We start from the raw sequence: 12,537 nt of genomic DNA, 5'->3' as shown, positions 1-12,537 counted from the left end.
TTGACATTGGTAAATAATTTAATACACAAATAAGTGGAAGAGGTTGCATTTCCTTAAAGCCTTCCGATCTGCAAATATGGAAAAATCTAAGGATACAGAAAGTCACTGTTAAAAGTCTGAAGTACTCATTTTTTCCAATAACAACTACTGATTAATGCTAAAAAATAATAATGGCAGTCAGGTCTATAATCCTAGCTACTCCGAAGGCCGAGATCTGAGGATCACAGTTCAAAGCTAGACCAAGCAGGAAAGACCATGTGACTATTATCTCCAATTAATCACCAAACTAGCTGAACGTGGAGTTGTGGCTCAAGTGGTGGAAGAATAATCTTGAACAAAAAGAAGGAACAGAGCCTAGGTCCTGAATTCAAGCACCAGAACTGGCACCATACATACATACATATATATATATATACACATACATACATACATACACATGTATATGTGTACGTACATGTGCATATATATGTACACAGACATATATATGCATGATTTTCAAATGAAACAGAAAATCTTTTCCCCAAAAATATTCACAAAGGGAATAAAGTAACTTTGCAATGGAGAATTCTCACAGCTATTATATTTACCCCCCCCAAAAATCAGGGTAGTATCTGTAGTGAGTAGCACATGTCAATATCATAAGTCGGCTGCTGTCATAAAGCAAAAGACACATAGCTTCCAATAATTCATCATCTCACACAACCACAAGACAACATCAGTGTCACTCAAAGCCAGTTTGTGAGGATACAGTGCTAAACAATGCACTTATACTCCTTTAAAACAGCGAGGTCACAAGAAAGACTGTGAAAGCCTCCCAGATTGGAGAAGACTAAGAAAACCCAAATGAGCAAGGGCAGTGTGGGTTTGTGCATCCCACTGTGAGGCAGAAAAGAGAAGAGTAAAATGATGCAAGTGGAAATCCTGTATTAACAGGACCACATTACGGGTAACGTCCTACTTCTGCTAATTCTCTTAAGGTTGACATGAAAGGAGACTAGGTGAGAAGTCCTAAGAATTTCTACACTTTCTCCAAAATAATAGACAAGTAAAATCATAGGCATTGAACTCGGTGCTAGATATGGGGAAGGCCGGCCAAGCCTGTAAGAGCAGCAATGGGAATGATGACCAGGATTCAAAGGGAGGCTTGGGGTGAGCTGCATCCGCCAGTGTGGGGAGGTGATGTGGAGAAGCAGGCTTGGAGTGCAAGTGCTGGGACATGCTGAGTTTGGGGTACTTCTGGGACATCCAGATGGACATGCAAATTAGGCAATTTGATCAATGTGTCTAGAGTATGAGAGAGATGTAAATTGGAAATATAAATTGTGAAGCAGTCAGCATTTAGAAATTCACTGGAGACACAAAGATGGATTCAATCATAGAGGAGGCACATAAGGAGTCTGAAGATGGAGTCTGACGTTGAAACTCCAATTTAAATCTGTTTCCCATTGCTCTTATTTTAGAAACTTCTGTGTGTTAGAACAGGGGATATGGCTTATTCATTTCTATGTTCTTGCAATTTTAAATTGTGCCCACCAGTGTCTGGCAAAAAAAAAATGAACCCACCGATGTTTATTGAACCTGTACCTGTGTGAGATGGCTCTATCTTCTTGGACATTTAAGAGCACATGCAGTTTAAACTTCTGTGTGTATTTTATGATGCCAGCTTATCATACTCTAATCTCAAAATATAAAACAACAAAATCAAAAACGTATCTCCAGCCAGGCACAGGTGGCTCAGGGACTGTAATTCCAGCTACTCAGGAAGCTGAGAGATGAGGATAATGGTGCAAAGCCAGTTAGGGCAGGAAAGTCCATAAGACTCGGATCTCCAATTAACTACCAGGAAACTGGAAGTGGAGCTTTGGCTCAAAGTGGTAGCGCATTGATCATGAGCAAAAAAGCTCAGGGACAGCACCCAGGCCCTGAGTTCAAGCCCCATGATTGACTAAACAAACAAATAAACAAACAAATAAATAAATACCTATCTCCCTAGTTTAAAAATCTAAGTAATGGATGGCTAGTTCAAAGCAAGTGTATTTTGTGATATTTTATTTGACTGCATCTTCCCCCCACTTTTTCTAAGACAATGGCAAAAGCATCAACAGTTTTAGGGAGAAGTTTAGTGGAAAGAAGAGGGGAAAGAAGGGAGATGAGAGGAAAGCAGAGGAAGAGGGGAAGCTGGCGAAGGACCAAGAAGGATGAGGAGGAGAGCAGAGTGGGGGCAAGGAGAGGGGAGAGCAGTAGGATATGTTTTGCTAGGTTCTCTATTTGCTTGCGGCCTCACACTACAACTTCCTTTGTTGAATGCAAAAGCATCATTTTCCCTTGGCAGATCACCCAGAGTCCGATGGAGCAAATCAATCCATGTCATGTAAAAATCCTCAACTTCACAAAGAAAATGTAACCAACTCAACACCCCCCACCCCACATATTGGAACTACAGAGCCTGGGCATCCTGGCATCTCCATGTGACCCTAGGTGCAGTGCAAACATCCTGCTAACTTCGTTTGTTTTGGGTATTTTTTTCCTGAAAACCCTGAAATAGAATGATATTTAAAAGATGACTGGCTGCTGAAATCCCCAGAACATCACACTATTTGAGAAAATAGAGCTTACCTGAATATTTTAGGCTTAACAATTGCCAAGCAGATGGCATGCAGCAATATAAAAGGTATTACAAAGCTCCAACTCCTTCTGTGTGTCATTTAGTAGGATATTGTGCTCAGAATCCTGCGCTATGGCCTTGGGGTTACGTATCCCCCGCCTCCCCGTTTCCTACAGTTTGATTTTCTCATCCTAGCACTTCAAGGAAAAATAGTATTTCAAAGTGCTCCTAGAGATTGCTAATTTCTAATCTTTGCACTTACTGGTATTTGCCTTGACGTTATCCCAGGAGTAGACAGGCTGCGAAGAGGGGATGGTCAACAGAGAGGGGTGAGTGATGCATAGCTGGAAGATGCAGGACTCACGTTTATTCTCCCTGTCCGATAGAACCCATTACTGCTTTTCCTATACACTGTTGGAAGCATGGAGAATTTGGCTGAGATTTCTCAAGATTCTGGGCAAGCACACTGACATTACTAGTGATGGAGTCAGGATTTTAAAAGCAAAACTTGCTACTGGCTTTAAAACAAGGGACCGTGGGATGGAGTGGTTGGGTCAAGTCAGTGGCAGAGAATGAAATAAATGCTAGGCAGGCAGAGAGGACAGAGAGTTCCAAAACATGTATGATCGAAGGGGTGAGAAGAGAGCTCAAGGAATTGGAGAGGCTGAGGTGGGATTTGGCAGAATAGATGATGTATGTACATCACCTACCAGTGTCTGGGGTCACACTGAAGCATATGTCAAGTCTTGGAGCAACAGAGATATAAGGAAAGTTGTGATGATGGGCTTTGGGACAGCAATGACAAGATAGGGGGCCAGTGTGATTTTGGCTGCTCTCTGTGACAGCAACATTTAAGTAGGCTCCAGCAACAGCTGGGGCAGCGACTACATCAGGAGAGGCTCAAAAGCAAGCTGGATACAGAGGCATATGATCCATTCCTTGGAGCTCACTAACTCCCAATGCCCAGCTGGGAACTGAGCTGAGCGTGTGACCTCTTTCTAGGACAATAAAGACAGAAAATCCATATGTGTATACATGCGTATGTAAATATATAAGTACTATAGATATGCCATATATGGGAGATTTTTGTTATTGATATATAATCACATGCATAATTCTATTTATGTATATATATAAAATTAAACCATAAGCTGAATAGAAAGAAGACAGTCAGTTGAAGGCTAATGTACTAAACACAATTCCTTTATAGAAATTGGGAATTCATTTATATTCAAATTCTTAAAATATTCTATGGCAACTATATTCAAGTAATAAATGTATACAAGTAATGAGACACATCTGGTTAACTAAAAGAAAAAAATATGCACCTCCTTTATATATAAATAAATGCCCCAAACCCAGAAAGTCCACCATAACCAAACCCCACAAGAGATTCCTATCTTTGCTAGAATTCTCCAATCTGTCTGATCTTTTTCCCTCCACCCAATACTGTGCATACTGAGCTCTGCATCCAAGCCTGAAAGAAATCAGAGAGAATGAGCTGCCGCCCAGAATGGGCTTTTTAAATTAGTTCCAAGGCATGGGTAATTGTCTAACTGGTCCCTCTGCTAAGCTTGTGTAAACACAGATTTAAATGATTGATCAAAGATAGAATAGGCCCATAATGACTAAAGGAAAATTAGTGGAAGCTCAAAGAAATCACATTATCTTGGGTTTGGAAGAAAATAAAAGGCTTCCAAGCCCAGTCCAGCTAACCCCTTCCTGCTGTAGCTCACAAGGGGTTACTGTTTGCTTAGGTGAAGAACAAAGGCATGTTTAAGTTCAATGTCAACAGCAATCCCAGTCAGTTCACTGTGCTATTCTACCACCTACTAAAAACTCATATAAGACAACTTTAGCTTCTTGGAGCTACAGGGTCTTTTTTTTTTAATTCACACTGAGAAAATCACTATTTCAAAGGTTTATACTGATAGTCAAAGGAAAATTCAGTTTCATATTAAGATCCTTTCTAATACTTGATCCATTTTAAGCATCCCTGTGGTAAGCTTGCTGTTGTCACAAATGGCTGATTGAACGAATGAATGATACAGGGCTACAATGACTGAGTGATTTCTGTTCCTAGATGACATAATTCTGTACTTCCATTTATCTTTTTGGTCCTTATCGCTACTTGACATTACATGATACATTTCTTTTTTTTTCATATCTTCTCTTTCTCCTACTAAAATATAAATGCCCATGGACTGCAAATTTGTCTTACTTCTTGCCAGGTCTCCAGAGATCATGGCAAGACTTAGTATTTAGTATGCATTCGGTAAGTAAATGTGACAGGAATGAATGAATGAATGAAGCAGTCGGGTTTTTAACCCAGATCTTCGTAGCCCCAATGCTAGTGTCTTTATAATGTATAAAAAAGCATCACATGCAGATGTGAGGTTTCAACTCCTGAAATGTTGAAGTGTGGGAAGACAAGCTAATGTTCTCATCCCCAGCCACTCAGGGGGATGTGTGACTTGACATGGGAAAAAGGAGTTTCTATGATGTAAACAGAGGATATGAAGATGGGGATGGTAACCTGGATTATCTGGTGTCCCAGTTTATTCCAATGGGTATTTAGGATCCTCCATTGTGTCCAGAAAAGGGAATGTAAGGGCCAGAGAGCTATTTGAATATGAAAGGAAGGGCCAGGAGCTGAGGAGTGCAGACAGACTGTAGGCAAACTTCTAGAAGGTGGAACCTGAGATTGAGTCTTTCCTAAACCTCAAGAGTACAGTCTTCCTGATACTGATTGGAGTGCAGTGAGTCCCAGGCCAGCCATGAGAAGTACTGTACTGTGAGAGGATAGGTGGCCTGTTATTCAACCCTAAATTTGTGGTCGCTTATTACTATCATAGTAGAAAGCCATGTATGATACAGAGGACACTGCCAGTTTGAGGAAGTACCTTGCTTATTTGCTGCCAGAATAGGATTTCAGACATCATAACAAAGAAACTAATGATTTATAATTCACTGGATTCGATAAACTGCTTTCTATGCAGGTCCTCAGGCTCCCTGCCAAAATAAATAATTCTAAATATGGTGCCAGCTGCACATTTTATGTATGTGTTATGTCTCTGTAAGTGTGTGGATGAGTATTGTGTGCATTTGTATATGCATCAATGTATGCATGCAGGCATCCATTTGCATGTATATTTGTATTCATATATGTGTGTATGTGTAGAGGTGTGTTTGTGTTGTGTGCATGCATACATACATTATACATGCATGTGTAGATATATGTGCACATTTGTTTTGTATGTATATATGAATATGCATGGATATATGTGCATGCATTCATTCCTGAATACCCATGTGTGTATATGTGCATTCCTGTGTGTTGTATATTTGTGTGTGTGTGTGTGTGTGTGTGTGTGTGTGCGTATGGTTTCTCCGTGGACACTTGTTAGAAAAACCTGAAGTGTTGAAGTTTCTCAGCTTTGAAGAAGCAGACATACTATTCATTAAGCAGTGAATACCTCAATATATCTGGAGCCCAAACCATCTTCTGTCACTGTTTTTCTTGCTGTCCTCCATAATAAAGGGGGAAAAAATCCTGCTGTCACAGCCCCTGAATATACTCATTGTTGCAGCCATCGTGGGGGGAAGGGTTTGTTAGGCCACTAGTGTGGCTTCTCTAGCACGCGACATCAGGCACACTGGCTGTGCACAAATGCTCTCAGGAGCGCATGGTCCTGGAGTTGTGGCCATTGCCGTGAGAAACGAACGTGCATCTGTTCATTGCTGCAGACGCAGAGAGAGAGAGAGAGTGGGATGTAATTTTAGCGTCTATTCCCCAAATAATGTTTGTTGTCATGCTATAATCTTGGCAATCAGTGTAACAGATGAACATATCGTTTCATCTGAAATATTTGCTAAACATGATAGGACCTTGAAAACCACACCTCAGTGTGTGTGTGTGTGTGTGTGTGTGTGTGTGTGTGTGTGTGTGTGTGAGCGCGTGTGTATGCACATGAGCGCTTACCTTGGAAGACAGTGTGTGTTGAATATTCTGCAGGATTAAAAACAGAACCAAGGAAAACCTAGCTGAAAGAGGTAAAATGAGGAGCCTGGACCAGTTCATTAAAAATAAATCATATCCTTGTTTCCTAAACCTTCCCCTAGCACTAGCCGTATTTCACTTAACAATTTTTTCAAGTTAAAAAATGAAGGTTTCAAATGGGTCCAGGAAAGCCATGCATCTACTTTTCCTCCTTTAAAATATGAAACTTAATGCACGTGTGGTTTCTAAAGTGGAATCTAATAGCAATAAAAGTCAATTGGCCCCGTCAGCATTGGACATATTACTACAGTGAGATTATATTAACTTAAGTGCCGCAAAACTCATTTGCTTATGAAATAGCTTTGCCCACTGAAAGGACTTTTCATTGCAGAGTGGACACAACAGCTCCTGTGTCGGATTGATATTTAGGCCAGTACCTCCACTTCAATATTGAACTTTGGAAATCTTTTTGTCTTTCCAGACTCACCCCAAGCTGAAATTTACATGTGAGATATAATACCATTTCAGATTCCTCTTCACGTATTTTCATGCTAAGAATAACCGTAACACTTACATCATTGATGATATAATCCAACAATTGTTCTACAATGGGGTAAGGATGGCTTTAGAGCTGAAGGACAGAGAAAAGGCAAACATTTTTTTTTTCATGACCTTCTGTTTTTAATTGTGCCTCCGCTAAGAAGGGACAAGGATGAGTAAGAGAAAATTCCAAAGCATAAGAAATGCTGAATTTAAAAAAAATACTAAAAGGAGGAGAGGAATCAGAAAATATAGTAGCAAGGAAATACAATTTTGACTGAAAATCACTGACTCCTTACTTGAGCCCAAACTGAGAACAAGACAGACGTTTGGCACCTCTGCCTCCATTCTTTTGCATCTAACTTTGCCCTAAGGGGTTCATTCAGCAATCACTTTGCACTCTACCTCAGTATCCAGGAAGCACAGGATTTACTGATAGTTTATAATGATGGATGGAGGAAAATGTCCCCTAGAAAGGAACGAGTATAATTCTTACTCAGGATAGACCACCTGCCAAGCAACAATGACTTTCTTATCCTGACCAAAATTGCTTCCCTGAAGTGATGATAACTTCAATACCAACTTCTTTCTGGAACTCCTCCCAAAACGAGAACTATGGTAATATCCAACCAGACCACATTTGGGTAATAACTTTCTGGGTGTCCACTCAGCCAAGGAAAAAAAATGAAATAAAAGACAGCCAGGGCAATGCATACACAGGCCATTAAGCAATCAGCACATAGCCAAGGGAGGAGATATGAGAGAAGGCTCTCTGATCCAGGTGTCAGTGGTTCATACCTATAATCCTGTCGACTCACAGACTGAGATCTGAAGATTGCTATTCAAAGCCAATCTGGAAATGGAGCAGTGGCTTGAATGGTAGAGTGCTAGCCTGGAGAAAAAGAATCTTAAGGACAGAGGCTAGGCTCTGAGTTCAAGCCCTAGGACTAGAACCAAAAAACAAAGACCCACCATCACCAGCACCACAACATCAAAAAGGCCCTCTGAGAAGACTCCAATGGACTTCTTTTTAGACTCTTCTCCTAATGGAGAATCTCTCTACTTTTTTTTTTTCTTTTGCCTGTCTGGGGGCTTGAACTCAGGACCTAGGGACTGTCCTTGAGCTTCCCAAAGGCTAGTGCTCTACCACTTGAGCCACAGCACCTCTTCTGGCTTTTACTGTGTATGTGGTACTAAGGAATCTTACCTAGGGCTTATTGCATGCTATGCAAGCACTCTACAGCTAGACCATACTGCCGGCCTCTCTTTACTGTCCTACATGGTTTTCCATTCCTTTTCAGAGAAACTTATTCTGTTTATCTTAGACACTTTCCGACCTTTAATTCTTTAATTGGTAGAGAAAAATGAAACTGCCCCTAAATGGTTTGAAGGCAGTGTTGGGGAAATAGCCTGACTGGATACATGGAAGCCCTGGAGTTTAGGCTTCAGGCCTAAAACTCTGATTTCACTACCAACAGCAGCCTGTCCTAGGCCTAGCCATGCATTTTCTTGCAAAATCCAGTTTTAATAAAGATTCCATGGTAGGTCCACTTGGAAATAATTTTCCCTCTCTCCATATCTAATCCCCTCAATGTCTACCAAGATTCTTTTTCCTCTGCCCCACTTGACATGGAGCCTGATCATTTGCCCAAACTTTAGCCAGGCTCCTCTTAGATTGGTTCAGCCAAAATCTGCTTACCCTGCATAACTATTTCAGGAATTTCCATCCACTCATCTATACCTTTTACCTTCTTGACTATAAATATATTCACACTTGTCCAGGATGTATTTGGAATTAATCCAAGTTCTATACAGAACAATTATTCTTTTCTTTACTTCCAGTGTTATTTTGAATGCATTTTATTGTTATTGTAAAGGTGATGTACAGGGTTACAGTTCTGTAAGTAAGACAGAGAGTACACTTCTTTTTGAACAATGTCACTTGCTCTCTCCTGTTTTCTCCCTCTCATAGCCACTCACAAGTTTCCTAGTTGATTTTCAACATACTGCCTGGTGAATATCACTGTTGCATTTGTTTACCTATACCTATGCCTTTCCATTACTGTGTTCCCCTCTACCCTTCCAGAAAAATGATTAGAAAAAGGGAAAAGAAAATGAAAATGCATCAACAGAAAAAAAAATCTCTTGCTTCTATTTCAATTCATTTCAATAAATATGATCTTATATGATCCCATGCACATAGGTGTTGTACCTTTATGTCCCTCCTTCAGTCTCATTCCATATGAATGCCTAGGAATCTTTATAATCTATCATGTCCCAGTATATTTTATATTTTTTACCATCCAGTGTGTTGACTTGTAGATTTACAGATGCATTCTAGCTACCACAAATGAGGAAAACCATGCAACATATGTTTCTTTGTGGCTGAGCAATTATACTCATGGGCATTTATCTAATAGAACATAAACAAGGGCACTAAAGCTACCAGTACAACCATGTTCTCTGAAGCACAGCCAAGATATGAAATCAGTACAGACTCCCCTCAATGAATGAAAGGACCAGAAAAATATGATATATATATATATATACACGTACACAATGGAATAATATTCATCCATCAGAAAGAGTGATACTGTACCATTGATAAGGAAATGAAAAGACTTGGGAAAAATTATATTAAGGGAAATAATCCAGAAGCCTTTATCTATAACAATAATCTTTTTTTTTTTGATTTGCCAGTCCTGGAGACTGAATTCAGGGCCTGTGCACTGTCCTTGGTTTTTCCTCAAGGCTATTGCTCTACCATTTGAACCACAGCCTTTTCTATGTATGTGGTCCTTTGGAATCAAATCCAGGTCCTCATGCATGCTAAACAAGCACTATACTATTAGGCCAAACTCCCAGCCCTACCAATAGTCTTAAATAGAATCAAGTTGCTCTCCTCCTTAACCATTGCCAGGTTAGAATTTTCATTTAACAATTGCTGAGGAAATGGTTTCATTTAGATCCATAATTAATATAAGTGTCAGTTGTCAATCTATCTCCAATTTTCACTGGGAAAGTGCAAAAGCCTAGAGTCGATTGTAGAGAAATTCAAACTTCCAACCTTGCTTTTCTTAGAGTTTTATGATTTTACTGGTCTAGAATGTTTGGGGGAATTTTTTTTTTCTTTTACTTCCAACCTGATCATTTTAACTCAGGACATTAATCAGTGCTTTCTCTTTAAAATTCATGACACATCATGTTGACAATCCAAGACATTGAAGCAGCCCAGTCTAGTTATGCACCCAGGTGAGATGTCTGTGAATGGAAAATCAGAGCATCCTTTCCCTTCAGTTCTGCTTCTGAATATTGCTCAAGGAAGAGTTCACAGGCCACCCAGCTGTTGTCTGACCTTCCCTTAACAGCAAGAGGCTTCTTCTGAGCTCCTGACAGGGTGCAAACTCCCTGCTCAAATTCTTTTCTCAGAATGGTTTGAGGTTGTTGCATTTAGAGGCAGCCTGCTGTGATCTCCTCCCTCCTCCACATTCCCCCCTAAAAAGAAGATTACCCAGCCCAGGAATTAAAACAACATCTCCACCATTGATTCCTACATTTATTATCTGGATCTTCTAGCCACCTAAACCAAAATAAAAAATACACAAGAAAAAAATATCACTATCCTGCTTTTTTACATTCTTCCAAGACTACTTCTCTACCACATTGTCTTTCTTTCTCTTTTCTTCCTTCCTTCCTTTCTCTTTCTTTATTCCTTCCTTCCTTTCTTCCCTTCCTTCCTTTCTTCCCTTCCTTTCTTTCTTTCTTTCTTTCTTCCTTTCCTGCCCTTCCTTCCTTTCTTTTTTCCTTCCTTCCTTCATTCCATCCTTTCTTGCTTTCTTGCATTTTTATTTTGCTTTGCTTTCTTGTTGATGGGGGCTTTAATTCAGGCCCTTTAAGCTTCAGAGAGCATGAGAGTATTGACTACACTGAATATCCCCTGGGAGCCAATGGCTCCCAATCTGGAAGTTTTCAGGTTTGCAGCTGGCAGCTCGAGGAGATAGCATTAGAGGAAGGACTGGGACCTAAAAACCCTGTGTCTCTACTGTGTCGAAAAAGCAGAGGTCTGTGGCCTAATTTAAAAGAAAATGAACATTCTGGAATTTCCAGGACATTTTCATTAGGTTGGTATAGAAGGGTATTTCTTTACCTTCAACGCCTTCCAGGAAATGCCCTGGGGAAACTGGTGGTCAATCTATTGAAATGAACAGTACTGGTGGACAGGTCGGCCGCTGCAGGGGAGCATAGAAAAGTGAGATGCTCCTTATAGCATCCTTTTCTCACTTCTTATTGTTTGGAGTTACATACACATTATTTTCCCCTCACATCTACTGAAATTCATTGAATGTCACAATTTGTAATACACTACTCTTGGTTTGGTTAATCAATAGAAAGAACATATCTGGAAAGATAATTTGGGGTAGTTTAAACCTCACTGTTTTTCTTCTGGCCCTGTCTCTCATCCTTCCTCCCATCTCTCCTTAGCCCTTCCTCATTTTAGACACTTATAGTCAGCCTGAGTGAGCTAGTTTTGTATCTTGATGTTCTACTTATCTTACAGGAGACTTTTGAGAAGTTCCCTTTTGTGATTATATATTTCTTATACATCAAATAGAAATAGTAACCGTACTTCTAATTCAGATATTCTTGTAATTAAATGAGGTGATTTGCAAGGGATAAGTATTGGAGTGCCTGACATTAAGATGTTCTCATAAAGCAGGCATTTGAGTACCTGTTATAAACTTCTAATGAACATAAGCTAATATCACTATATTTATCATTCATACATTAAAATAAAGTTATGCATTTTGATAACTTCATTATTTATTAAAAATAATTTTTGGAAAATTTTATTAACACTGATTTTTACATCATATTTCAAATGTAGTGTTTAACAAACAAGTATTCAAGAAGGGAATCTCTATCTGCAATCACTGGCACATAGACTTTAGAACATAATTAGGATTAAGCTGAGAGTTTGCATGTCAGATATATGTTGATCTATTTAATATGTCTATTGAATATATATCTCATCATAGATATTTATGTCTATGTAGCTTTGTTTATATTTCCAAGACCATGTCCATGTACTGTTTGGATCAAAAGTTTCTGCACAGACAAAGGAATAGCTACTAAAGTAGAAAGACAGCCAACCAACTTGGAAAAGATATTTACCAATAATACATCAGACAAATGCTTATCCAATATCTAACTAATCCCCTGAAGCCCAACAAATCAATCATGAAATGGGCAGGGGAACTAAAGAGAGACTTATCAAAAGAAGAGGTTAAAATGGCAAAAGAACTATGAGAAAATGCTCATCACTTATGGTCATAAAGGAAATGCAACTAAAAAAAAAACCTAAGATACCACCTTACCCCCATTAGAATGGCCA

Source organism: Megascapheus bottae, chromosome 27 (genome assembly GCF_031878675.1).
Source record: "Megascapheus bottae isolate mThoBot1 chromosome 27, mThoBot2.hap1, whole genome shotgun sequence".
NCBI classification, from domain to species: domain Eukaryota; kingdom Metazoa; phylum Chordata; class Mammalia; order Rodentia; family Geomyidae; genus Megascapheus; species Megascapheus bottae.
Note: the sequence above shows the minus strand (reverse complement) of the source record.